The sequence below is a fragment of the Gobius niger genome, assembly GCF_951799975.1.
Source record: "Gobius niger genome assembly, chromosome: 6".
NCBI lineage: Eukaryota > Metazoa > Chordata > Actinopteri > Gobiiformes > Gobiidae > Gobius > Gobius niger.
Window position 1 is genome coordinate 19,777,868 of NC_136857.1, and position 27,882 is coordinate 19,805,749.

The 27,882-nt window shown below is 42.6% G+C and overlaps 1 protein-coding gene and 1 long non-coding RNA gene across 3 annotated transcripts in view; one reads left to right on the top strand and one right to left on the bottom strand.

The window, feature by feature from the left end:
• LOC306963912 overlaps nucleotides 1-27,882 on the bottom strand; it is a 393,872-nt gene that overhangs the window by 23,145 nt on the left and 342,845 nt on the right. The gene's annotated exons all lie outside the window — the stretch shown is intronic.
• Nucleotides 1-27,882, top strand: part of plxna1a (plexin A1a) — a 308,362-nt gene that overhangs the window by 547 nt on the left and 279,933 nt on the right. The window lies entirely within an intron of this gene.

Below are 27,882 nucleotides of genomic sequence, written 5' to 3' on the forward strand. Positions count from 1 at the left end.
TGTGTTTGTTGCGGAATGCTGACCCAATGTTAGGTGACGCTATCGTGGCTCAGACGTGAAGGGAGTAGCGCTCGGTAATTGAATGCGCGATTCATATTAAATCGTTTGCAACTGGCCGCGAACTTGAAAGCGATTTTGACGTCGCGCGTGCACGTGCATTTACAGTATTCAGATTCTGTTACGACGCCGGGTGTTAAAGTTTGTGCGCAGTTTTCCTTGGACATATGTCGTTTTTTTTTGGCGATGGGCTTTGATGGTGTGGCTCAACACAGTCTTTTCTTTTGGCTACACGAATTGTTGCGTTATTATTATCATTATTATTTTGTTTTATTTAGCCATTTTTCTTTTTTGTTTCTACTGAGAAAACGCTCAGCCTTGTCCGAGATGCTTCTTGGGCGGATACAAACAGATGCTTTGCACGCTTTGGAATTGAGAGTTAGCCCCACAATGTGAACACACGAGGAAAGTCCTTCTACTGTATCCAAAATGCCAGACCCATCATGATAATCTCTCATTTTCATATTGTATATCGAATATTATCACACACCTGGTGAGCTTCATAGCCTTATTCAAATGAAGCAATTCGTTTTATGCCTCTTTTTGGTTCTGCCATTTGTTTATTGCTGGCTTCATTTTGCTTACTGAGCGTGTCTTATCAGTTTGCATTTATGAGGAAATGTGCCATTAACCAAAGCAAACAGATGAAAGCAAGGTTAGTTGAGGCAAATTAGTTAACATTATTCAATCATTTCTCATTAACATCTAACATGACTTGTGCAGTCATTATTCAAATCACTTGATTTATTTATATGGGATTATGCATCGTTCAGTCTTAACATCCAGTATCCACATTTCTCCATAGCAGCTGTTTGTCCATTACTTCCTGCCACAGTCAATGCAAACTGCCTTACTTCCGCCGGTGGAATTACACTTTAACCATAATCCATGTAGAAGACGTTGTCGCAACCTACTGTGGGGTCCTGACCCACACTTTGGGAAACTCCGCGCACCTGCAGCCCAGATCTGTCAGGTCTAACCTATAGCAGTGGGCGCTCTGAGCTGCGGTTATATACTGCCGGGAGCTGGCGGCTTGTGTTGTGCCTCTGTAGTGAGCATGCTGCGGTCGGACACATTTCTCATTCTATGTGTGTGTGTTTGGATCTGGCCATTTCAGACCTTGAATTTAAACGAGTCTGTTTGCCTGGATGCATAAGCCCGACTTTACATCTTCCTAGTACATGCTGTATAAAGATGTAAGTTGGTTAAAACAAGCTATTTTACATTTAATGGCACATACAAGCCTGCTCATTTGTAAAAAGTGTGCAAGACTTAAACAGCCACATTGCACGAGCCTATACACCTGAGGGGAGCGGATACATAATTTTTTGATTTCCAATAATAATGAATATAATAAAGAATATATAATTAAACATATATTCATTATAAGTGTAGCTTAGAACTCTTCTTTTAACATGCACATAACACACCTGTGAACATAGCCTACAAGTGACGCTATGCAGATTCAGGCCGATATCGGTAATGGGTAGGCAGGATGTGTGCTTATCTCCGGTGTACGTGTGTTGTAGTTAATTGGCAGAGTGTTGTGACCCAAAAGGTCACCAGTTCAATCCCAGCTTTCGCCCTAGTGCAAGTCACTTAACCCATCTTGCCTCCGACGTCTACGTCCACTGTGAATGTGTGTGAAAGAGAGAGCTGTTCCTTGACCATATCTTGTTCAATATTGCTTTAGACACATGCACTGTGATATTCGCGTCTCATTAACGTCTGTTTCCCTTTAGTGTGTCAGTATGTAGATTTACGCCCATAATGCACGTAAGCTCACATGCATTTCTGCCCATATTCTGCTTTATATTGACCCATTTCAGTTCCATTCCTCTAAGCCTCTCTCCAGCTTCTAACTTACGCGTTGGTTTGTCCAAGAGTGTTTGTATTTCTACGCTCACCAGCCGCCCACATTTCCCACACACACACACACACACACACACACACACACACTTATCTCGCGGCACCGTCGTTTTGGAGTGGCATCAACGCGCTCTGACAGTTTTGTGTCACCTTATGAATTTTTGACTGGAGATGCTGCGTAGGTGAGGCAGACGGCGGGCTGTGGGCTCCGAGCCACCGCTTCCACAGCCAACAACTACAGAGAGAGGGAGAGATAGGAGCGAGGAGAGGAGAGGAGAGGAGAGGAGAGGGGAGGGGAGCGGCTGGCTTCATCATCCGCTCCTCTCATGTCTCTCCGGGGTGAGCGTGTGTATCGCGGTGATGAAGAAGATGGAGATGAAGGTGCAGGGGAGGTCCTCGGAGATGTCTCCAGCGCGCGATGCGAGGCTGGAGGGAGCAGATAAGACTGTGTACCTGGAGTTGAGGGGATGAAGCGTGACATTCGACCTGACTGGCTGTACGCACTGTTTGTAAAAGCAACATGAGTCATTTATGCCGCTTCTCGGGAGTGCCGTCTTTGGCTTCCTTGTGCCGGCTTAGGTCCTTGCTCGCTCCTCGCTCGCCTTTCAGCCTCTTCTGACATGCAAGTGGATTGGTTAATTTATAAATTGCCTCTATTGAATGAATGAGAGTTTTTTTTTTTTCACATGCCGCTGCGTTTCTACAAAGCCTTTCTTTGAAATATCTCGAACGCAGATGGTTAAATATGAAATATAGATTTCCATTTTCGTCTTTTGTCTCCAATGCTGCGAAATCTCGATGGTTGGAGGACTGCTTTACGGTGACAGCAATAACTGTCAAGCATACTTTTTTACCCTATTAATCTCATATGGAACTGAAATTAAGATCATACTTGTCACTCACAAACCTGGATAAATCTATAAATATAGCAGTATTAGAAAGGGCATCGGGTGCAAAACCTACGGTATATCAGTAAGCCCTAATGATCCCATAAAGGAAGGAAACAGAATGAAAAAGAAGCAACGAAAAATGCCACCCACAAACCCCCGACATGGGAGCGCTTCTATCTCTCTCGCCACCATCCTTTCTCTTTCTACCTCCCTGGCTTCCTTGCTTTGTCTTCTTCACTTATGACCTTCTCTCCCGTCTATTGCTTCCTTCCTTAATAACTATCATCCTTGTTTATTTGCCGCGCATTATTGGACGGTCCTTTCTTGTTTCCTTTCTCACACATACAAGAGTCGAAAAATGCAAGTGTGTGTCTCGAAACCTGTTGTTTGTGTAGTAAATGGAAGAAGAGCCTACATGGTGGTCGGTTGAAGTCCGCGGGGTTGGCTATTCATGGAAATTCTGTTGTACAATGGATTGTTCGTGCGCCCTCATCTTACCAAGACCAACCCTATAGCATTTTTACAGCCCAAGCGAAACACTTTTCTCTTCTGTAAACATTTTTTTCCATGTATTTCCCCTCAATCAATTTAGAAATGCGATTCAAAGAGAATTAACTTAAGTCTGCACAGTTGGGAAGTGACATAGGGCTATATATGACCCCATTATAAGGAATGCAGTGGAGCGTTGGCATACGGTATATTGGCGATATTGATGCAAGACCATTCAAACATATAAAATCACCTCTCTTGCCAATTGCAGGGGACCATGTTATGGGCGCATGACACGTTCCCTCTGTGTGATGGGAGCTGGTGCACGCTGATAAGGCTCCACTACCTCCATCCTGCTCAGTGCGTGACATGTGAAGCGACTGCTCTCTCAGGGAGAACAGCGCACTTGTTTTTCACTGGTCGAGTGACTCAGAAGGCAGCGCTCCATGTTCTAACCTCATTACCCAGTTTATTCTGAGAGTGCTGTATTATTAATATGTGTTTTTAGATGATCTTCATGTTCCCCACAGAGAGGCGCTTCTTTGGGTGTGATTGATGGGTCGGGGGCTTCACTCATGTCTTTGGGAGAAGAGCCGACATGACACTCGGATGTGGAGTAGCTGTTGTTGGGAGAAGGCATGTCATAGTGTGTGGCATCTTCCATAGGTGCTGCAGTTGCGATCTTTCTGTTGAGAACGTGACTGCTATCAGTAGAGTAAATATGGAGAAGTAGAATATTTATGTATTTATAGTCAGCAGTTGCAGATTCTCCAATCCAGTCCGCTTTTCTCATCCATCCATCCAGTTTCTTTCGCTTTGTCCGGGGCCGCAGTCTTTTCTATAGTACGTTTTATGAGCTTCAGAACAAAGTGTTGCCATCTGCAAGACTGGATAGGCTACACACAAAACGGTAGATGGATCCCTGCTATCAGCAATGCTCTCTGCTAACAGTGGGCAATATAACAATATAGAATTTAACTGATCTGCCCCGACGACAATCTACTTGGATAGATGATCGTGTCGTGATTCAAGTAGTGTTTAAGGCAGCTTTATGTTCACACAGTGTCGCATGCCAATCTACACTCCCCCACCCACACCTCCTATTAGTCTGAGAGTCACAGTTGGATTTAAGCAATCACTGCGAGGTGTGAACTCTCAAGAGGAGCGGATATAGTTAGAAATATAAAGCTATAACGTGTTAGTGAGAAGATTAAAGTATAGGCTGTGAGAATGATGATAACAGAAATCGTCGAACAAATTGTCCACCCAGTTGTGTCTTTGTTGTGGGGAAGTGTGACTGAGACTATGTGTGGTTGTGAGCAAGACCATTGACATCAGTCTGCCAAAGGGCGGCTCTGACAACAGAGTTACATCACTTCATTTTCGTCTTTTGTAATTCCTGAAAATTGTTATTATATAAAAACAACAAAAAGTACACGCAACAGAGGCTCAAAGTCACTGAATCACTTCGAGGATGAGTGTGACTTGTGGTAGGTGTTATTCAAATGCACAAAACATTAGTTGAATCAGATCAAAACAACACAAATGAAAGTGCCATATCGTTGTGAGCTGAAATTTGCTGCAGACCCATCTCGGCTGAAAACTGCCATTAATAAATAACAGCACTAGCACTGTGGCAATAGAACTGCTATAAACATGATTTGTACAGCAATTCTGAGCCCTTCACTCTCGCAAAGTCTCCGAAAAAGGCCATCAGACGTCCATAGGAAATGAAAGGATTTAAGAGTTTTGAGGCACGTACCCAGTGCCCTGAGAGCTTTGGGTGATATGGTTTATCGCTATTATAACAATCTAGCTTTGGTATAAAATGCTAATCATGTACAAGTGGTCAACTGGAAACCTTGTCTACGAAAGCAAATAGGTGAATTATTTCATTTCATTGCAGTAGTGAATTTGAAAGTGAAAGACAAAGTTGATCTATTAGACTTCACAATAGCCTATTTTAAGATAATGGACCAAGCTTAACTCCATAGTGCATCTTCCATCTTACCCAAAGGTTGTTGGTTTGATCCCGATTGTGTGTACTTGACAGACAGCTACAAAGAGTCTGCTACGATGAGATCACAAGAACACAAACAACAGCAGAGATCCGAGAAGTACTTCCTCCAACTTGAAAAAAAAAACACTCTGTAAGCATTGCTATTGATCCATGTCTAGTTCTAATGTTCTTAAATTAAGCCCAAAAAGTACTTTTCCGAGCTCTGAGTAATGACTGCAGTTGTTTCTTTGTGGCTACATCAGCGTCATTAACCCGCATCAATACAGCTGCCTGACAGGGAAAACCCTGGGTGAAGTAAATCTCTGAAGAACTTGCCGCACTCTAAATGAAGTACTTGTAGTTCTGAATTGTAGAATCCAAAGTGATTGTGGGAGAAAGGGTCCTACAATATTGGGGAGCCGTTTTCACTATTTATTTAACTACCGTATAGATGTACCTTTGTCCGGTTTGAAAAGCCTTGGTGTAAATAAAATGACGGAAGCACTACTTTGTACATGCTGCCTACTCGCTGAGAACCCAAAGCACATCAAACACTCCCCTGAAATACCTCCTCCTGTACACTACGCCCCTTCGCAGATGCGATCTGTACCAAGTCCGGGGGCGGCCTCCTTTTTTTTTTTTATACCTCTCCCAATTGTACGCGCGCTCCCTCTCTTCCAAGTCTTAAATAAGACTTCCAAGTATCTTTTTTGATTCGGGACGGGGCGACCTGTGGGTGGGCGGAGGACTTCTTCTCCCTTTTAGCTCGTGCGCCGGATGATTCTGCAGTTGTTTTGTCAGCAATTAAAAGAATTTTCAGCAACCCCGTTCCTTCTGCCGCCGCACCACTGTTCTGCTTGTGTTCGCTGTCCCAAATGGCCAATTTCTGCCTTATGTTCGGCGCTGTCTGAGCAGTTGAGGCAGCAAAAATAATTAGAGTGTGTGTGTGTGCGTGTGTGTGTGTTTGTGTGTGTGTGTGTGTGTTTTTGGACCAGTTTATTCAGATGTGCACAGCCTTGGAGCACTGCAGCACAAGCCATTGGACTGAATGCATTTCCTGTATTCATTAGGTCAATAAGGGTGGCCTCCAAGATATTGCACAAACGCACTCGGACATCCTCCCTTCCCCTTCTGCATATTCCCCTGTTTATTTTTAGTTAAGCCAAGGTCAAATAACGGCTTGGCTCGTGTTTTTTCCTCCGGACTTAAATGGCGATCGGCCCTAAATGGCATGGATTTGCTGCGGCTTTGCGCGGGTCAAAGAGTTACAATCAAACTGTGGCCTTGAAGAGAAATCAAAAGCTTGTTGGATAGTTGGAAATCTCAAGAAGAAAGCGTACATCCACAACGACGCAAGCTATTGGATCCTATAATGGTGATGAATGGTGTCTTGAAAGTCACATGGTCAGCAATTTATGAGGCAGTTCTCTGGGAAATATATAGGGAAGAATAGGGCAAGTTGGACAACCTAGAACTGCCATTCATCCATTTGCTCATTCATTCATATTTTTAAACTGGAATCCACTGGATGGGCCAATTACTCTAGGTTCTGTTCCAATTTTTGTACTGGATATAATAATCTGTCATCAAGTTGAAGTTATGACCCCCATCTATTTGCTCCCTAGAGTCTTCAGCATCACCTCAAGTCTTTATTTATTCATATAATGGATGTGAATGCACTGTAACTGTGCTGTCAACAAGTATTGCACGGTCTGTCCGTCCTGGGAGAGGATGCAGTTCTCCCTAAGGATCTTTTCTTTCCCATAGCTGGGTTTTTGGGTCAGCCTTAACCCAATGGAGTTTGTAATTCGTCAGACTTAGAAAAAAAAGAAAGATATTGTGCTATGCTAATAAGAATTCAAGCAAAGTGATACAAAAGGCGACAGCCGTTACACCTGAATCAGTAGCAACTTGGGAATTTGCTAAAGGCTTTCGTAAGCACTTTAGTCTTGTTTGTGCCATCTTAGTGCAGGTACTATCATACGTAAATGAAAATAAAACCAAATGTGTCAAAAAAACAGTGTTCGTCCCACTCTCTGTTCTTCTGCATTTTTTTTTCTTACTTCCTGTGGAGCCCTTAAAATTGGCCCAGCTCCACAAGTGCCGTACTTGACCCTACGCTTTGCCCAGGGTGGAAGGGTAAAAACGGGGAAAGAATGGGGGATTTGGGCCGTCTAAAGTGGAGAGAGAGACGGATGAGAGGGGATCAGAGAGGTGCGGCGGGAAGCTAGGCGGCAGCGCAGCGGAGTAATAGAGCGTATTGTGAGCCATCCGCGGCACAACGGGGAGGCATGCCGCGGCGAGGACAGGGAACGCAGAGCCTGAATGGAGACTAAATTGGAATGGTGCTAGGGTGAAGAGGTCACGCGGGCTGTAATGATGCATCCGGAGAATCCATCAAAGTTTCAGACAAGTTTAGGTAAACAGTTTGGGACGAGATAGGATTCAAGCGAGCGGTTCGGGATGGAATGGGGGGGGGGATGATTACGTTTTACCAGGGACTATGATGCATTTCAAGCTATGTATATTCACATCGTTGTCGTATGAACCCGGGCTCGCCGCTGTCGCAAACCTTGTACCGGTCAACGAAAGGCTCACATTCATATCTCTGGTTTTGTCAATGTGGAATTTGGATTTTTGTTTTTTGTTATGATATATTTTACATGTAATAAAGTCGATCAGTTCTTGACCCATACGTAAGCCTGCAGTGTAAGACATGTCCATTTTTAAACACCTCCACTTAGAGCTAGGAGCGACTTCAGTATATGTGCGAGATTGGATTTGCGATTGTGCACATTTTAACAATGGTGCATTGACATTACAGAGTGGGGATACATTGATATTTTCTTGTCTGCAGAGTTAAATACAACCATTCCAAAGGAGCTGACGATGAAACGTTATAAACTGGACTGGGAAGTCAGAGATCCGCCACGTTTGGGGGTAGCTGCATGCATTGTAACAAATAGAACAAGTAAAAACTGTGTAAAAACTGTACAAACTGTAGTGTCCAAATGCTTTAATGTGAATGACAACTTCAGTATTTTACATTTCCAAAATTTCATTATGGAAAATGCACTGGTGTTACTGTTCACTGAAGCATTTGGACACTGCTATGTGTTAGACGTACGACTCTTCAGTAGTTGTTCCACAGCTCTTTCCTTGTATTGTTTTTAGCTTATGTTACTCTCAGTTGCTATGTTGATGGGATTGTGATTAATCTTGCAGCGCTACTCCGCACCCATTCTCCGCACGAGTGTATCACAGAGTCAGTTCCTACAGCTAATACTTGCATAGCTTGATACATTCGCTATTGATTTAGAACACTGGTGACAAGTTCTGCTGCGGGTCGAACTTCACACAGTAAAAGTGGTGAAATGATGTGAATAAAAGGGTCTACCGTAGTGAGGAGGCTGTATTGCAGAGTGATGGCCGGTGTCAGGGAGAATCAGTGGAGAGCAGTGACAGGACGAGGGCAGGGAAGGATAACTGCGGCAGAAGAGCACTGTCAGCTCTTTACTCAGGTGATTCTGGGTCAAACAGAACGCTCCACTGGAACACTCAGAGTACCGTGGGCCAGGTAAAGTGGTTAGCCCCCCTGCCTTAGAGAGGAGACCGTTGGGTGTTATTCTTCAATCCATACTTGGAAAAAACAATGTATCCTGCCCTCAGCTAATGTTGCCGTCCTTTATAAAGTGTGTGATGTGCGTTCAAACGCATTGTTGACTTCGTAACGTTCATTGTGTCTACTCGTGTAGTGATACTGCGTTGTTGACGTTTTGGAGACTCCAACTTCTTCACCTCTCTGGCAGTGAATCAAGAATTTGCTATGACAGCAGCCCTTATTTTTAAAATCACTTGATTCCCATTGATGAGAAGAGGAATTAAGTAAGTGCTTTATTTGTCATTGTACAAGTGTACAACGAAATAGTGTTTAGGTGTTAGTCCTGAGCTGCGCCGCCACTGTGGGTCAACCTGACCAGCATATTTTTGAAGGTAGGGGAAACCATAGCACCCGGAGGTAACCTGGCTGCCTGCTTTTAGCCCCCTCTGATCCTCTGAATCGGTGTAGCACCTCCTGGGTTTGTCTCTGTTTCAGAGCGTGGTGTCCTGCACTGGTCAGCTCCACCTTCCTCTTCCTCCTGTGCAGCTCCCTCCGCTTCTCTACAGTCTTTCACCATCTTGGGGGAAGAGTTTAGCAGTTAATCTGTTTTATTCTCCAGTGAATGTCCAATAGCCAGAACAATAGAAGGCATGTGTGGCTTAGCTGTGAGTCTTGCCCGGATACCCCCTCGTTTGTCCCTTCCTTGTTTCCTGTAGCTCCTCTTGTGACGCCTCCACTGTGCTGCAAGTGTGAGGGGCTCTTGGTGCCTCGTCATTGTCTCAGAAGAAGAAATGTGAATGTCTCAAATGGGTTTAGCTGATAAGCTGGCTGTTTACTTTTAAAAAGCTGCTTTCTTCAGGACCGTTATGGACTAGGAATATTTCACAGATTTTGTTCATCCTTTTACAGTTTCAAGCAGTATTTTCACTACTTACCTTGCCCAGCCTTTTGTCATAGAGTCACAGAAAGTGTATAGCTCACCACAATGCTTTATACCTTTAGGGGTCTAGAATTTCGTACTGCGCCCCTGCTGTGCTACACTGCACTGAACACTGTAACCTCCTTCCCATTGGATTTCACTAAACAAACTCCGGCTAAAATGCACAAATCCCTTTGGCAGCCAGCAGCAATCGTTATGCCTCTGGAATAAACTAAAGGTAAATACAATGAGCCTCTGATCTGCAGTGCTGTTTGAAACATTTTGGAGGGGAGCAGCCGATGCCCGGGCCCCACAGTGACAGTGTGCGGAGAAACGCTGAGTCAGGGAGAGCACTGGCACGCCACTATCACACGCCTCATCTCATCTGCCTGAGTGCTTATGCTACACCTATTGTAATGGAAAGAGGCTGTGGAGCTTATGTCGTCTATCTTGATGCATTTTCACGCTTTTGGGGAGAAAATGAGCTCGTTTAAGTCTGTTTCTTAATTAAACTGTTCACTCAGAATGCAAAGTTGGTGGACGGAGTTGATGGGCCTGCCTAGACTATAGATTTCGATTCCGATTCTATACAAAGATGTACAGTCTGCAACCTTGTCTTATCTCCCCCAAGTTCCAAAGGGCGTGACAGACAAGGCAGATTATCCGGTCAGAAAGGCACGGTCCGTTCATGCTAAAGCAAACATGGCGGCATAAATAAATAAGATAAATGGGAAAAAAAAACAAGAAACCAACAAGATCGTCAATTTGTTTCATGTGTTGTCCTGTCTAATAAATCGAAATAAATGAAAAATAAATACTGTTTATAAAGGTTAAAGAAGAACTAAGTAACTTGTTTACCTTAATAAATCCTTTCCGTTGTCCCCCTGGGCGTAAAACAAGTGTTGATGGGATGATTGGGGGTTCTTTCATCTCCCCCTGGTGTCACTGGCCTGAAAACCACTTTCATGCCTCCGGGTCAGAGTCACCAATACACACTAATGGAATTAAGAAGAAGAAGCTAACAGGCTAACGGACAAAGCTAACTGCTCCGTAACATGCTACGACACCTGCAGCAGCGCTTATGGCCTCTAGGGGCATGAATTACTTAGTTCTGCTTTAAGAGAAGTTATAGTTTAGTGGCAGACTAAGCTAGTCAATGAGAGCGTCACAAGTTCTCGTCCATGCGACTTTACAAGCAGAGGAAGCAAGAAACCATCTTATGCACTTTCTGCAATAACCAGTTGTTGCTGATCTCCCACTACAATTCTCTCGGAAGCCTTGATGTCACTTATTGATTGCAACAAATCACATCAAAGGATTTATGAACTTGCGCAATGATATTGTAATATCTGTTGGTCTTGAGCCTTGATGTATCGCAAGTGATGTCAGGGAGAAAATCCAGTGTAAATCCCGCTAAGCTAGCATTTGACTGACTTGAATTAAAAACAATTTCATCCCAATCATACAAATGGGCTGGCAACGCAGGGCCTCAAAGTTATCCAAAGTCAAACGGATAAATGTTTATGTCTAAACCTATACCCTGCCTCGTGGCATATAGGCCTAAAGCGGCTCTCCATCTTTCTGCAAGTACCATAATTGAGTTCAACGCATTTGCCATCAAAACAATTATTCATAAAATTGATTGCGACCCGATAACCCAGTATGGAGCGAACAAAAGCAGCATCAGTCAAATTCATTGGCTAAACCTATATTAATTCCATTCCCAAACCAGCGAAGGCGGTGCCTCACTCAAATCGCAAGCCACCAGTGAATTTAATCATTCTTGAAAACTGCTCCCCACTCCGTCATGCCACTGCAATCCAGCTTGAAGCTAACTGGCTGCAGCATTGATGTACTACGTGTTGCATTAGCTGAGATATGAACCATAGGCCCAGCGTTCCAACCAGATTGAAACTGTGCCCATTCCCTTCTCCCTCTCCCTCTGCCTCTCTCTTTGCTCCTTTCCTCCTTTGTCTTGACATGCCAGTTTTGCACCCCGCTGCAGTCCGTCTCCCGGAGAAATACTCCCTGATAACACCAATATAGTAAATGCTTCCGCTGCACTAGAACAAAACGGGTCAAAAACATGTTGAAATCTCTTTAAGGGGCTAGAATTGGCAGAGTAGCTCTACCTTTGTGGGTCGGTGATGCATGGCGAACCATTCCAAGGAAATGCAGAAGGCAATTTGGCTTTTAGAGGGACGCTGGAGGCAGGAAAGAGCAGGATTTCGGGGTAGGAGCACGAGAGAAGGTTTTGGTTTAGTGAGACGAATTTAGTCAATAACCTCTTGCTAATGGAACCGTCTATTATCTGGAGTCTTTGTAGCCATCTCTGTGTCTCTGAAGCGCATTGTCTCGTATTATTTGTGCCGTTCTCTCCCCGCTGACACTCCATCTCTCCATTACAGTTACAGTTTTTTTTTGTTCAACTACTTTTCACAGCTTCCCATGATAACAAAAAAACACTGTGTAATGTCAGTGCAACCCGGACAAAGATGATGAATTTTTCCATTTTAAGCGAGGGTAATGTTTTTTTGTTCCGCATTTTGTTTTTCAGTCCACCCCCTGCAAAGTTCATCCCACTTTTCGAAATGTCCTAGTTTTGAAGGGAAGTTTCAAATGACCATTGCCAACATTGGTTAATAATGTGCAGTACATCAAGTCACATTACATGCATTTTCTTTCCTTGAGTTGGAGTATCATTTTAACTGTGCAAGGTGTTCTCTGACTGTGTCCCATGGTTACTCAAGTATTTTCAAAGCATCCGTCTTTATTTCAGCAAAAGAAGCTCATGGGGGAAAAGCTCTGAGATTCTTGGTTCATGATCAAACCAAAGTCTTGTTTTGCTGTGCTTGCAAACATGCCAACACAGGAAACTTACAAAATTGAGAAGAAATCCAGCACAGGTGGCACTTACAACCTGATCCAGAATCAGTTGGCTAATGAGAGTGGACAGTTGTGTGCATATACTGGGGCCCCTGCTCTTGCTCCTCTGGAGAAATAGCCCAAACCATACACTGTACACCAGCCCCACATTGTTCCAGTTGATCCGTTTAAAAGCTAGCGTACCTGTCGAGCTTTGGCTGCACTTGCCTCTATGCGCGTATTGCCTCAGTACAAACAGTTGTTGGTTTTCCCTCCTCTCTGCAGTGTGGGTACAGCGGGCTGCGCTGTAGGCTTCTCCCTAATGATTTTACTGAAACCATTCTACCCTCCCTCCACCCCGCCAGCGAGAGGGATTGAGCGCTTGTGCATGTGCTTCTGTCAAATTGCCTGTGTGAGTTATTGGGAGTGGGTTGAGTCAGCGCGTTTCTTTGTTTTGGAGCGTTTATATGTGTATGTGTGCGCCTTGAATTCTTTCCCCTTGTAAAGCGGTTGTGTGACGGTGGTTGAACAAGGCGGTTCATTTTCCCTCCGTGGGCTGATGGGGCTGACGGACTTCTTTCCTGGAGCTGTGCAGAGCTGTGTTTATGTTTTTTTTTTTCCTCTTGTGTGTGGAACAGCATTACAACTTCAGAAAGCTGCCAAAAGTACTCCACTAACCTACATACACATGACTTTTACTCTGAGCTCTCACAGGCTTGTTTTAGTTGGCTGTGCTGCTCATTGCTGCACTATGTGTAGCAATTCTTGTAGGAAAGATTTTAACTGCATTTTCCTTTTCTTTTCACACAAACATTTTGGAAGATATTATTCGGTAGAGATACTTTTATCCTCCCGAGAGTATTAATGGTTTCTATAAGCATTTGCGGTAACTGTTCTATCACAGCACTTGTCAATGCCTTATGTGAATGATCTTCCAGCAACAATGCCCCACTGTGAAACGATTTTGTAAGTGGTTGAGTGGGCTCCCCCATCCTGAGAGCTTGTAGTTTAATTTCAATTTAAGCCTATAGTTTGGACAGGCCCAACACTGCTGTAAACAATCAATCAGCCCCCCCCCCCCCCCGCCCCTTTGAAGCAGTTGCAGCCGTCGGTGCAATAGTGGTATTAGTAGTTTTCTCCACCACTGTCTCTAAATGCAGCATGGAATTGACTTGGCCTCTCTCATGTTAGCTCCCCTTTCTGTCCTGACTCATGTGTGTCCAAACATGTCTGTGCCGAGTGTGACTGAGGTGACGCTGTTCCACATGTGAGTGTTTAGCTCTCTTGAGGATTAAAGGCACAAGCTCCATAATATAGCGCAGGGACAACAGCAACATCAGTGTCAATATATGAACATAAACCATCGGCACTCTCAGGGATTACACTGGCTAAACCCGGGTATACCGTGAAGGCTGGGACCGTACGTTAAGATAAGGCGGTTCAGTTCAGTAGCACATACGTAAAACAACAAGTCATTTGCAATCACTGGTGATCTTCCATGTTTGATCTTCAAAGCGCACAAAGACTTAACTGATTCATTTCATCCAAAATGCGATGAGTGCATAAGCTGGCTGTATTGATCTGCAGAAGATTAATGCAGGAAAGCATAAGTTTGTGGACAAACACTGAAAAACATACAAGAAATGTATACTCTACAAACGTAGAGTATATTTGACAGTGCTGCTGCTGTGTAGTATAGTTGTATTAATGTTAATTTATTTTGCTAAATGAAATTATGTGAGTACAAATACATTTAGTTCTTTCAATTAAAAATATTTCCTTGTATGTCATCAAACTAAAAATCAAAGATACAGACGGCATTGCATCATACAAGGGGGTGTGGCCTTATTGAGGGGGAAGAAAGTATGTGTTTTTATTTGTTTTCTGGCAGAATATAAACTTTATATTATTATTATTATTTATCACACACCAATAAAGTGTAGTTCAAATCGGGTCCATGTGGATATGTTTTCTCAGCAGATTGTTCAGTGGAAGCGGGAAAAAAACAAACTGCAGTTATAACTAGCATTAGCATGTAGCATGATGTTAGCATTTTCCATTATTTATGTAGTTATGGGCTGTTGAACTACTTTGCTCCTCTCCAAGTCTTGGTGTCTTTATTTAGAAAACTGTATTCATAAGTCAGCGTTAGTTAAATTTTAAAGAAAATTTAGATTTTTCTCTTCTTATCACCCTGAACTGCTTCAAACATGACCATATATGGGCGATTCCAGATGCCATCTGTATCAATCTCGCAGCATGTCAATTTTATATTAGGCTATCAACATGAAATACACCTAGCCAAAGTTATCCTAACGCATCTAATAAAAATCATCCAGGCGTCTCAGCACGTCTCGTTTAGTCCATTAATTTCAGTACAAAACATGCACTGTTGTCCTAACCCTAATAATAACACTATCATTAGCCAAACGCTCACACTTCCAGAGTCAATATTTAGCTTTGGACTTGGCCGTGGTGCTGGTCTTGAGTCCTGATGCTGTGAGTGTGACCCCGGAGCAGGCAGTGGTGCGGCGGGGGATTACCGAGGGTGGCCTCCCTGCATGCTGATGCCGTTATGGGGGGAGAAAAAGAGGGTGACTGCTCGCGGTGCAGATCGAGAGTGACTTCAAGGATGTTGGTGGTGAAGACATGTATTGTGGGAATTCCGTGCAGTGTATATCGGGGCTCTAGTGGAGTTGACTTGGGGATGATGTGAGTTGGTAGAGAAAACACAACAGAAGAAGGAGAAGCGGAAGTGTAGGGATGAAAACAGACAGTATTTGGCATTCTTTATTCTATGGTAAAATGTGCAAGCACGTTTTCCTCAAATTCACAAGACGTAAATGTATGGCAACATCTGAAAACAAACACACAGCTGTAGACTGCTGTAAACGCTTTCATGGATGTCCTACTGCAGTGGAATAAAAAAACTTCAGATTGTAACAATGGAGCTTGACCACTTTGGCAATATAATCACCATATCACTTGTGCAATTATACTTGCAAAAGCTATTTGAGTTGCCATACTGTGTTTTTCAAAACAGCGATAATCGTCACCAACAGTGATACTTAAAAAATGCGCACTAAAGAAAATGTACAAAGTGGTAAATGATAAATAGTTTGTGTGATGGAGAATGTCAGCTGAAATCTATCTTTCAAATGTATTTTCAAAGCATCCTGCCTGTGCCACAGATCTGTCTCCAGTCAGCGCTTTGTGTGATAGATATGCTTTTCCACCGACTTTGATTATGAGATAATTATACTCCGCTTTAAAACTCAAACTGCGGTTATCATTAACCACAAAGAAAACGGGCACATTTTACATTTAATGAGCTGAAACTAAACATCCACTATCTCCGCCACAAAATCATGAATGATCTTCAAACTTGTACTTACGCGACTGGTAATGACACCTGCTCCCAACCTGAAAAATGAAGGGGCAGAATGCGGAGCAAATGAGGGTTATTAGTATTAATAATCTCAAACATCATGTGTTTGTGCCATCTGCTTTTGGCAGATGGTTCAGACACTATAGTACCCACGAGCCTCAGCTGCAGAGAGGGAGACAACCCGAGGACTGGAGGGAGTGGAGGGAACGCAGTGCCAAGCACGGGCTTTTGTTTTGATACGCACTTTGACATAGTGTGAATGTGACAGCCAGACAATTATTAAATACAGCCCTAAAAGTGGGGGGATCACCAGTTGACTGGATTTAAAAAAAAGACAGAACTGCAAACACAAGTTAAGGCTCATAATGTGCTCTGTATACTGTTCACATGTATTGTCCCTTTGAGGAACTTTATCTTATTTCTATCCTTCAATTGGACTAAATCATGATTTTAATAAGACATTTCCTAATCATACATACTTAGACTCCTATAATTATTGAAGTAAACAACTATTCTGATTTTTCATATTGGCATATATTCAAAACAGTACAGTTCATCATTTAAATTTGGTTTACTATCCCAGAGTTTATTGAGTAGTTATTTGACATTGCTTGACATCATTTCCGACTGTGCTTTCTCTGTGTTTCTTCACACAGCAGTCCTTCATATGGCCATGGCCTCCTGATGAAACCTCAAAAAACCCCTCTGATTTAACCCAGCGCCTCCCTGTTCACAGTTAGCTTTAGCCTGGCGTTAGCCGCTCACATAATTTATTGCCCCACCGCGACTTCGCACAACTTTTCACCCTGCACGTCTGTCTCTGGCCTTGTGTTTGGGTTCTGGAAGCCATTACCGCGCCAGACAGACCAATCAGATAAAGGCGGTTGGAGCGGCTGCAGAGGGTCATGGTTGAAAGGTTGGGGGTCAAATTCCACTCTCCCTGATTAGAACCGCTCTTCACACCACAGGGCTATAAGCGATCGCAGATGTGCCCGGGGATGACTTCATAAGGCGGGATCATAAACGCTGAGTCACCCTCCTGATTATTGAAGAGGATGCAGCGGAGATGGATGTGACTGCAGAAAGTGGACTGACAGATGGGACTTTTGTCGTTATTTACGAGAACAGCGTTTTCTCATACAGTGTAGGCAAAAGTTCCAACGCAGTGGCATGTAATGGATTATTTTTGTGTTGAGCGTGTTTCGCCTCTCACCTCAACAGGCTTCATCAGTGACCACTAATCTTTTAGCAGGTGGCAGGATTTGTACCAGTCTTGGAGGATGGGGATGCTTGCCTTGTTTTTGGTACAAACAGTCTTAATTCTAAAAGCTACTCTTAACTCTATTATGTTTGGTATCAATGTCCCTGTTTGCAATGGTTATCTGCTCAATCATTTTATTTTTGTAATACTTATTAAACCACTTTACACCCACCTGAACACAGTATTCTCCCAAATCTAAACACTTCACAAACATTGTCATATTGGTGATGACAGCAAGGATGAAAACGCAACAAAAAAGTGACCAAAAAAGCGGCAAAACAGTGACAAAATGGGCCAGAAAAGCAACAATAACACAATGGAAAAGCAACAAAAATTACAACTAAAGAGTGATGAAAAAGCAACAAAAATGCCACAAAAGAGCATCAAAAATGTGAAAAAAAAACATGATGAAAAAGGGACAGAAAAGTGTCAAAAAAACAACAAAAACTTAACAAAAAAGCGACAAAAAGAAACCGAAAAACAGTGATGCTAAAGCAAACATAAACAAAAACATGAATGCTTCAAAAATGTGAAAAAAAAGTTAAGATCAGTTTGAAGGTCTCAGCTTTCAAATGGGGCATTACACTGACCTATAGGCTATAAGCTCCAGTGGAGAAGCTTTTAGATTTGGGTAGCACCAAAAGTTAAGATTTGAATTATAATTTTCAACATGGGGCTGGCATTTACCCTTTGGATGTAGTAAAACCTGCATTCTCCATACCCTCCAGTCGAGTGATTTGACTTGTTCATTAAGGTCAAGTTTATGTGAAAGTAGCATATGTACAAACAGTGAGATCAGTGAGGGTAAGAGCAGTTTATTTACTCAGACGTGAGCATTAATAACATCAAATTGAGCTTCTCTTCATGAGGCCGTGGTCTGAATATGTATTTTTTGTTGGCTCAGGTGTTCTTCAAACTGTTTATGCTCCTGGACATATTTGCAAAGTACAGTACGCATCTCCTTGATTGAAACAAAAATTAGATGACGCGTTTAGATACCAAAAGCATTCGGTCCTCGCTGGTTACGTGTCCCAATCCTTTTTCTTCTGGTTTTGCGTCTCTCTATGCACACCCTCTCAGACAGACCGCAGCGATAATTCCCCATGATTTGCCTCCATCTATCTTTATTACCGTCTACACATGCCCCTCTTGTTCTGCCCAAACTCTGTGTGCAGCTGCCTTTGTCAAACTGCTCTCGTGAAGCCAGCGCTGCTCCGGCCTGTGCCAAACGTGCAGCTCTAACGCGGGCCTAATGGAGCCACGGATGGATCTGATGTGTTTGTCCTCGGCCCGTTCTGTCCCTGGCACTTCGCTTCACGCTTGGACTCACCAGTGCATTTTTTCCACATTTTGCAGGCTGGAAACAAGAGAGGAGCAGGCCAGAATGAGCTTGTGCAATGCTCGGATCTGGACGCCTGTGAGCACACTGGCGCATTAGAGCAGTTTGTGTAACGGGAGGGAATGACCTCGGTTGACCTCCGCAGATACACTCCGGACTCGAGTCGGTGCCGGGGAACATGTTTATTTTGTGAGCGTGTCTGGGAAACTAAAAAAAAAAGAAAAAAAAAAGAAAAGAAAAAAAAAAGTTTAGTCGGATTTCGACGCTGGTTCCAATTCGTAATCACTGCGGAACATCCAGGCCAAGAACAGATATTTCGGTGATTATTATTTTTCAGCACAATTGAATCTCTCTTTTAAAAGCCCAAAGCATGTTCAGACTGAAAAGGAGTATCTAAAATAGCTCGTAGTGGGCGTATGGGTGGTGATGCACAGTGTACTGACAATGAACTATGGCAGAATGTATAGATCTTATTGATTACATAAAGCACATTTTGACAAGTTATATGCTAAAGCACACAAAGGAATAGCAAATTGATGCTTGGTCTGTCTCAACTCAACTTGTCAAAGAATTCAGGTCTGGCTCGAAAGCTTCATATTTTAGGACAGATTCAGCAGATTGTAATTTTACTGTCAAACGTACAGCTTGACCGTACCAGCCACTCCTGTCAAAGCAAGAATTTCAAATGGATGCTTATGTAAAGGCTGATTTTGGTAATGTGTACGTCAAATAATCTCACAAACTAAATCTTAAAGCATAACCGTGTAACTTTTGTCCCAAGAGGCCACAGGCACCATTGCAGATGTCGTAGCATGTTGTTTTTTATTTTATTCATTAATTATCCATGAGAGTACATACTAATACAAGTGATAATCATGCCATTAACACTTGTATTACTCCCACTCAGGGGCTACAAAAAGGATTTATTAAGGTAAAAAAGTTAGTTCGGCTTTAACATGTCCAAACAGCTCAAAACAACATTTAGATTAGTATATATATATTTGTTTTACCTTTGTACATTATTTAATATTGAGGCTACACTTGATCAAATCTAACATTGCTGTCAACAGATTCTGGGAAAAAGCGTCTTTTGATAATCGAGTTACAGCCACTTTGACTTGTGATATCAATCTCTTCCAATCTTCATCTTCCATCTGGTCATTCCTAAAGCCTTTGCTGGACATTTTGACACCGCTGCTTTGAGTGTATGTTTTCTCTCGTGTCTGCCCTGTATACAGACTGTTGAAAGACCGTACTGACAGAGTGACCACTATAACACACAGATCCTGGCCACATCTGGAGCCCGTGATGCTCCGTAACCTCTCTCTCCCGCTCCTTCAGGGAAATGCTCGCACTTGTTTCAGAAACAGACAGATTATCAGATTCCGATCGCCGTAAAACGGAGCTAGTTTTCCCAGTGATGCAAACTTTTTTTCTTTCTTCTCTGTGTCTTTCACACACTCAGCAGGATTAGTTTGAATTACGTAAAGTGTCTTTGGTTTGAATTCTGTGTGCGATTTTCGAACAGATGCTACTCATTTTGAGTCCCATCTGCTTCCATCACTTACATTGTTACACCTAGTCAAGTTGCAAAGTTACATTATCATTCTTCAGTTGATTCAGGATGTCTCAAAGTACAATAGTTGCATTCTTATTTTTTTCTCTCCTTTTTTACACCATAATAAGTAACAGACAACCCGACATTACTCGACACAGGATCTAGGAAAAGAAGAGAAACAACAGGATTGGATTTTCGATTGGATACGTGAAGAAATAGGGCTAGGTTACATAAGTTTAGCCTTTGAAGAGAAGCTATACTTGAAAGGTGTATTCGCTAATATTGCAATACCCATCAATCCATTTTCTTCCACTTTATGCAGGGCCCGGTTGCCGAGGCAGCAGTCTGAGTGTACGTTGGATTGTGGCAGAACTCCCCGATATCTGGAGCTTATTATGTAGATACGTACTTGCACTGCCTTTTCAACAAAAAAACTTGTTCAAAAACCTGTTAAGTCTTTTAAACTTCCCCATTCTTCTGCATATGACTTCCCTGCTCCCTATTATTTCTGAATTTCCCCTGTCTCTTCTTTGTTTCCTGGAGCGGAACGCGCCTGGCCACCTGACAGCGCTGTTTTAGGTGGATGCCGATCACGCAGAACAAAAAGAGCCTTTGAATGTGTTAATAGTTTCCACCGCTCTGTGACAAACAGCATATGGAGACAGGACTAATATACAAAAAAAGAAAGTGTTGGAGGCTGTGAGGAAAACATTGGCAACGCCAACACTAGGAAGTGAGAAGTCATGTATGGGACTGAACGCACGCCAGAACTTATGCCGTGGGCACAAGAGTGAGTGGGGACTTTCTCAACGTTGGCAATGACATGAATAGGACATGTATGAATGGAAGATGGTGTAACTTACTGTAAGTGCTTTGCAAAAGTGTTCCATGCCACAAAGTCAAAATTAAAAATACAACTATAGTGATTCCATTGTACTACTTACAATGCTGTGCCATATTTTACGAGGTGAATATGACTTTTCTAGGACTGCTTTGTTGAGTATGTTTTCAGATTTACATTATATCCATATTCAGTCACAGGCAGAGCATGAAAACTATGTGCACAAAGGCTCCACATGCTCCAGGAATTGAACATGGGACTCTTTTGCTACAAAGTGAAATTGTCTTTTTCTGTCGTGACTGGGCCAAATTTCCAAATGGGTTTAGAGGCGGCCTTTTAATGGTGAATGAAAACCACAATCAGAAAGACTGCATCACCAACACCATTCGAGCGCTGGTCCGTAGATTGGAGATATACAAACGGGGTGCCACAAAGTGTTCTGTTGGGGAAAAGTAAAGCAAACCAAAGCAAACCGGAATAATGGCATTGCGTTTTATCGTCAAGCTCTTGCATTCCAATTGTACAAACCTATCACAGTTGACTTCCTTACAAACTATCTCCCCGTGAGCCACTCCACTGAAGCCCGAGCATGATCTGCCTGCGTAAACGTACGGTCAGTGTTTATGTGTGTGGGATTATTAATGGTCCCAGCCCACTTAAAGATTTCCTTGTTAGCTCTAATCCCGCGCCTCTGATTCAGATGCAAAGGTCAGCTCTGATCAGCAGCCAGGACGCGCTTACACTTCAAAATATACTGTATGAACTGCTATTCTCATATAACAGAATGGCACACCAGCTGTACATAAGAGTGGAGGGTTAATTCGTGGTGATTCCTTAGAGATCGAGTGGATATGAATAAATAAGGAGTGAGAGTGGTGATTCATGTATTATTACTTCACTTGTAGAGTTGGAGGACTGAGTCAGGGCATGAGCTACACTCCAGAGACAATAGTTATATCAGCACTGACACGCTTTGGTAAGCAACGTTTTCATGATATGTTTCTTCTTTAGTTGAAGGTAGGAGGAGAACTTTAACTCAATTCTACTTATTGGGTAATCTGATGACACATGATGGTAATGGGTCAATTCAATCAACAATTAAAGAGATATAAAACAATGGCACTAACAAATGTCAAACAGTGAATGAGGAATAATAGCTGTTTTAGATCCTTCTGCTTTGCGAGGGAAACTCAATGATAAACAGATTGAAGGAGAGATCCACTCCCGACTTAGCGATACCAGCTCTTAGCAATTTCATGTTTGGTTTTCAAATCCAGTCTCGCATACCTTCCCCATGGTTACACCTCCACTTGTGTTTTGTGAATTGACCCCTGTTGCTCGGGCAGGCTCCAGTCACCAGCCAACCAAGCAGAAGAATTTACATCAGTATCTCCGGCTGTTATTAAAACCAGGTTGAGTGCGCACAACATTTTAATGTTGGCTAATTAAAAATCAATGGAGGCTATGACTCATGCATGATTCATCCCAATACTTCTGATAGCGCTAATAAGACTATTGGTAGATGCCTTGAGGCCAAATGAAATGAAGCCAAAATCTATAGCTCAAATGTGAGACAGTAATATCTGACATTTTCTTCAGTCATGTACTTCCTGTAATAGGCAACACTCTATAGGCACAGATCAATACGTATGGACCACTCAGTGATCAGATATCAGCGCACAATGACAGCATCCTGCCGCCGCGTGCTGTGCCGCTAGAGGTTTAAATCAGAAGCTACTCTTTATGCAGTAAATTGTGAGTGTGTTTTGGAGTGGTATCCTGTTATTAACAACACCTAATGAAGTGTGGAAGGGTGTGGAAAGTACCAAATTGATTGCTTGAGTGTTTATACAAGGAAGATATTTCAAGTTAGCTCCAAACGATAAATGCTTTGGCTTTTTTAAGAGTAAATGCAATTGCATACATAGTAATTGTATGATGTATTTTAGTTGATCTCCTTTTATGGCGACGCTTTATGATGTTCCATTAAAAAGCGAAAGCGTTCCAGCGTGTGACGAATAAATAGTACAAAAAGCAAATAGTAAAGCAGTCCAATATGCTGCAGTATTGATCTTCTGTCCTCCCAGCCGAGCGACTCTCTGTGACAGACAGCATAGATGGTAACCTTGTCCCTCTCCTTTAGCTCCCAGTTAGCGCTCATGTTTACAGTCTAGGGTTTCATCCCTCCAGTGCTGCGTCTCTTCCTATCTCCCCCCCTCCCAGGACGCCAAGATGATCTGGGTCGCTCCGTGCTCCCACGACCCCCCCGACCCCCAAGCTACTGGACGTCCCCACAACAGGCTCCTCCGCACGGTCCGGATGGGTCCTGCCGTAACCCTGCCCCGTCCACTGTTTGTTGAGCCCCAGAAGAGCGGGTCCGATTGCTGTAATGATATGGATAGTACAGTGGGGTATGAGGGGATCTTGGCTTGTGATTGGTCAATACCAGCATGGTGTCAGACCATAGTGGTGTCCCCGCGACTTCAAAACATAGGGATGACTTACTAACAAAACTGTGCACCAGCATGAGCGTGGAGTAACTGCATCCCCCACAGTGACATGTGAGACTTCAGTATGGGCACATTGTGTTTGATCAGATCGCATGTATTTGTTTTATTACGTCTCATTTGGTTTACTTTACTCCAAGGTCAAAATGTTCTCCAATGTGTCCTGAATAACAGTGTATTACAAAGTGTAACTGTCAGCAGACTTCTGGTCAGCTTTACATTTCCCTTTCAAGAGCCAAACTTCTGAGCACAAAAAAGCATATGATAAAAACGCTCAATATATCTGGGCACGCCTCTTTAACATCATAGGTATTGCTCATTCGTTTTATTTTATCTGAATACTGAAAGCTGTTGAGTGGTTGCGCCCGCCTGCAGTAATCTCGCTTGATTGTATAATCGTTATAAATGTGAATTTGGATGAAAGCTGCACACTTATTTTTGAATATTGAGTAATTCATGTCATTAGATCTAATCCCACAATTATCCCTAATTTTAATCTCCATCAAAAATAATAATAATAATATCATCTTGAATTGATTACAACGGCACATGGAAGATTAAATAATAATCCAGTTTAGTCGTTTGGCGAGTGTTTCTGATGACAACCAAAAAGATATCTATATGTCCGTATGTTCTATCAGGGGACGTTCATCTATCACTAATTTCACACAATGGTTTATCTGTTGCTAGATTTGTTCTTCAGACACTATCGGTTAAGGCAGCTCTATATAAACTTGTAGTTGCAGTATGTTTTCAAAGTCATACAGACAGATACAGAACACATGTGCTCATTGTACTTCAGTATTGAATGTGAAGGCCCCACGCTGATTCTTATAGCCCTGTTTTGAAATGTTCTCCTCCTCGTGGGGAGGCCAGGGTTGAACTATCCCACCACAGCAGTCTTTTCTGGAGGCGCTTCAATGCTTCCGAGTCCAAGTGTTGCTCAAGACAGTTCAACAATTTCTCTAACCACACACATACGCAAGCCCCCCTTGCCACCGCCCGCCCTATGTGTGTGACCCCCACTCCACTGGAACCCTGTCAGACTTAAACATGATAATCAAAACCAGACCGTGCACGCCGGGGTTCGTCCAATCACAATGAGCCCTGCACGACGCCTCAAGAATCTGGTTCCTTCCTCTGTCAGAGTTATTTTGATTATGCCGATGTTTTTACTATGGAAAGGAGAATGTATATAATTGAGGGCTCATATTTAGTAGATAAGGCTCTGTCCCATAAAGAGTTGTTGTTATATAGAGTATCATGTGATGCTAGAATGTGGTGAAACATTTGTGTAATTCAATAGGAATGAAGAAATTACATTTTGTTTTATTTAACCACTTTCTTCTTGATCTGATATGGACCCATTCTAAAATAGTGTTGATTTAGTGCTTCACTGGTGTAATTCGTATCTGGCATTTTGGAAGTGAAGCTGCTGAAAGAAAATTCTATGCAGTTTTCAACATTTGAGTACAATTACATATAGATCTAATCCGGTTCTGACCTGTTCTGTTGCCAGGCCCCTGGATGTCCCTCAGGGACCACTCAGACATCCACTGAGTCTGAATGTACTGTAGTATAATGATTGAATAGGTTAAGACACATTCTCTATAGACTTAGGCTGAATTATATTTACATTAATGGACTTGGAGACATTTCAGGTTGCACATTATGAAATATGTGACATGATCATTCAAGGTCACGACCCTGACATTCAAGTTAGCAGTTTACAATTCCATGATTTAACCTGAACTGACAGTGATTTATAAAAACAAGCAATGTATTGCAGGGCTATTCAATTACATTTTTTACTGGGCTAGATTTTACTGAGATCATTGGGCACTAGGCCGATCATTTGGCGAGTGGCCTCCTCTTTCATTGTTTGTAATTAAAAGAAAAAAAAAAGAAAGAAGAGGTTTGGGTCCACAGGGAGATGATAAAAATTCAGATAGAAACAGATAGAAAAAGTCACTGCTAACTAATTACTCCCTCGCTTATTACTAATTTTTATAGCCTTCATTGTTTGTAAACAAGCACATATTAATGGTATTGATGGTAAGCCCCTGTGCTTTTGGGCCTATGTAGTGCAGGCATGTTTTTGTGTGGTCCTCATGTCATCTCGGCTCAGACATGACCTTTCCACACACCGCTTTTCCCCAGCCCTGCTGCGACACTGCTAACACAATTACACTTGGCTAATGAACACGAGCTAACACACTTCCGCTGCGCATATCAATCTGCCGTAAAGGCTACATTTGCATCTTTAATATAAATGAAAGTCCTTATTAAAGCCAAGGCGGCGGAGGCTGGCTCATTTCAATCGGAAACGTTTAACTCGTCACGCCACCGTTGGCCCGTTAAATTCCACCTTCCTCTCTCCTCATCTCTCTGTCCACCAGGGTCAAAGCACTAAATCAGCCTGAGAGCTTTTGATAGCGGTGGGGATTTTGTGGGGTTGTTGCATCCATTGTCCAACCAGCTGTTCCTGAAGGTATTTTATTTGCAATCAAAATACGCATCAATTCATGTGGAGACATTAATTATCATGTGGTTTACTGCTGATGGAAGCGAAGCATGAAAATCTGTTTGGTTGGATGAGGTCAGTGGAAGAAATTGTAATTTTTGCAGATTTTTTGCATCATCCCCAAATAAACATTGTCATAACTAAGATAGAGGAATTTTTTTTGTTGAGTACGTTTTATTAGAATGAAATAATAGCCTTTACTTTCTAATAAAGCTGGCAGCCATTTACTTTACAGTACAATAATAGCATGGTACCTTAAAACTTATAAACATGGCAATTACATGGAAACAGGACACACATTTTTTTCAGAATAGATGTTTTAATGTTTAATGAATATGTTTTTAAGTTTTTCATGTGGCAGCTGCAATAAAATATTTTAAATAACTAGTCAGAGGATCGATGAAGGATCGATGATCTCTGGATTCAGAGTGAGTGATCGTTTCTTAGATTATCACGTCATTTACCAATGCCATGTTTTGATTCTACCTTGTGCAACAATAGCTCTGACCGAATGAGTCATGCTCTGGAGACCTGCCCTGTTATCCGTATGTGCCACCCTATTTCTCTGTTTTTACTGTGCTGTGGAGTAAAGTGCAATCGAACCATAAAGCTTTGCAAAGCACGTTACTGTGGATATACATTCACTTGGTGGTGGTCAGGTACTTATGGCCGCACGGCTGCCTTGGGACTAACTAACAGAGTCATGGCTGCCCTGCTGTACCAATGGCCCACCATTAATCTCTGTCACACGCAGCACACAGGCAAAGTGAAGTGTCGCACACGCAAACACAGCCACAGCATCGCTCAAATCACTGAGCAAACCAACAACCTCCGGATCAGTGGGTGAATATCCACAAGCTGCAATGATAAAAATGTATTGTTTGTGACTATATGATGCTGTAGTTTCTCCTTTTTTAAATCTGATATTTTAGTGGACTCTGAATCAGTAATGGGGGTTTGACGATGACAAAATGATTGTGTACATATTGTAAGCAATACTATTAGTGCACCATCCCACCCCACTGTGTATACTCCATATTACCTTTTTACATAGCATCATTCATATACTCTTGCATGCACGCATTTGTAAATATGTCAACAGGCCCTTGTTGTACGCTGCACTTGTGCTTACACCCACACGTTTGCACAATATGCGCACAGTGGCACAAGGATGTCAACTGTCCACACACAACCCTCGATTTGATAATAATTTATGTCGTTTTACACATGCACCGTTCAAGAGCACTCAGAATGCACAACATGCCCAACCGAACCGAGTTATTTATTCCCACTACGAACATATTTACGAGTCTCTTCTAATCCTGCTTTCAAAGCCTCCCTGTGCTAACTGCTCCATGTCTTCTGCAAATCCTGCTTCCACTTTGTTGTCTTTCATCTATGTGTTTTTTTATTTTTTTCAAGAGAAATATGCAAACAGGACGCGGCACATATTTATGAGGGAATAATAGAAGTGCTCTTGCGTCTGCCTACGTGCATACGCCAGGCTTATCGTACTTGATTAAACATTAGCACTCAAAGCAGCCCGCAGTACACCTACACAGGCCCACATAGACACAAGTGGTATGCGGGCACTGAATATGTATAGCCAGAGGCGAGAGTGAGCATCCAAAACTGAACTAAAGATGTCTCCTCATGAAACGGCTGAAAGGGGAAGGTGTATGAATATTTTGAGGAGAATCTGTGCTAAAATTACTTTGTGAAGAGTTAGGACATGCTTGTGTCCCTTTCACCAAGGGTTTTCTGTGTCTTCTTTT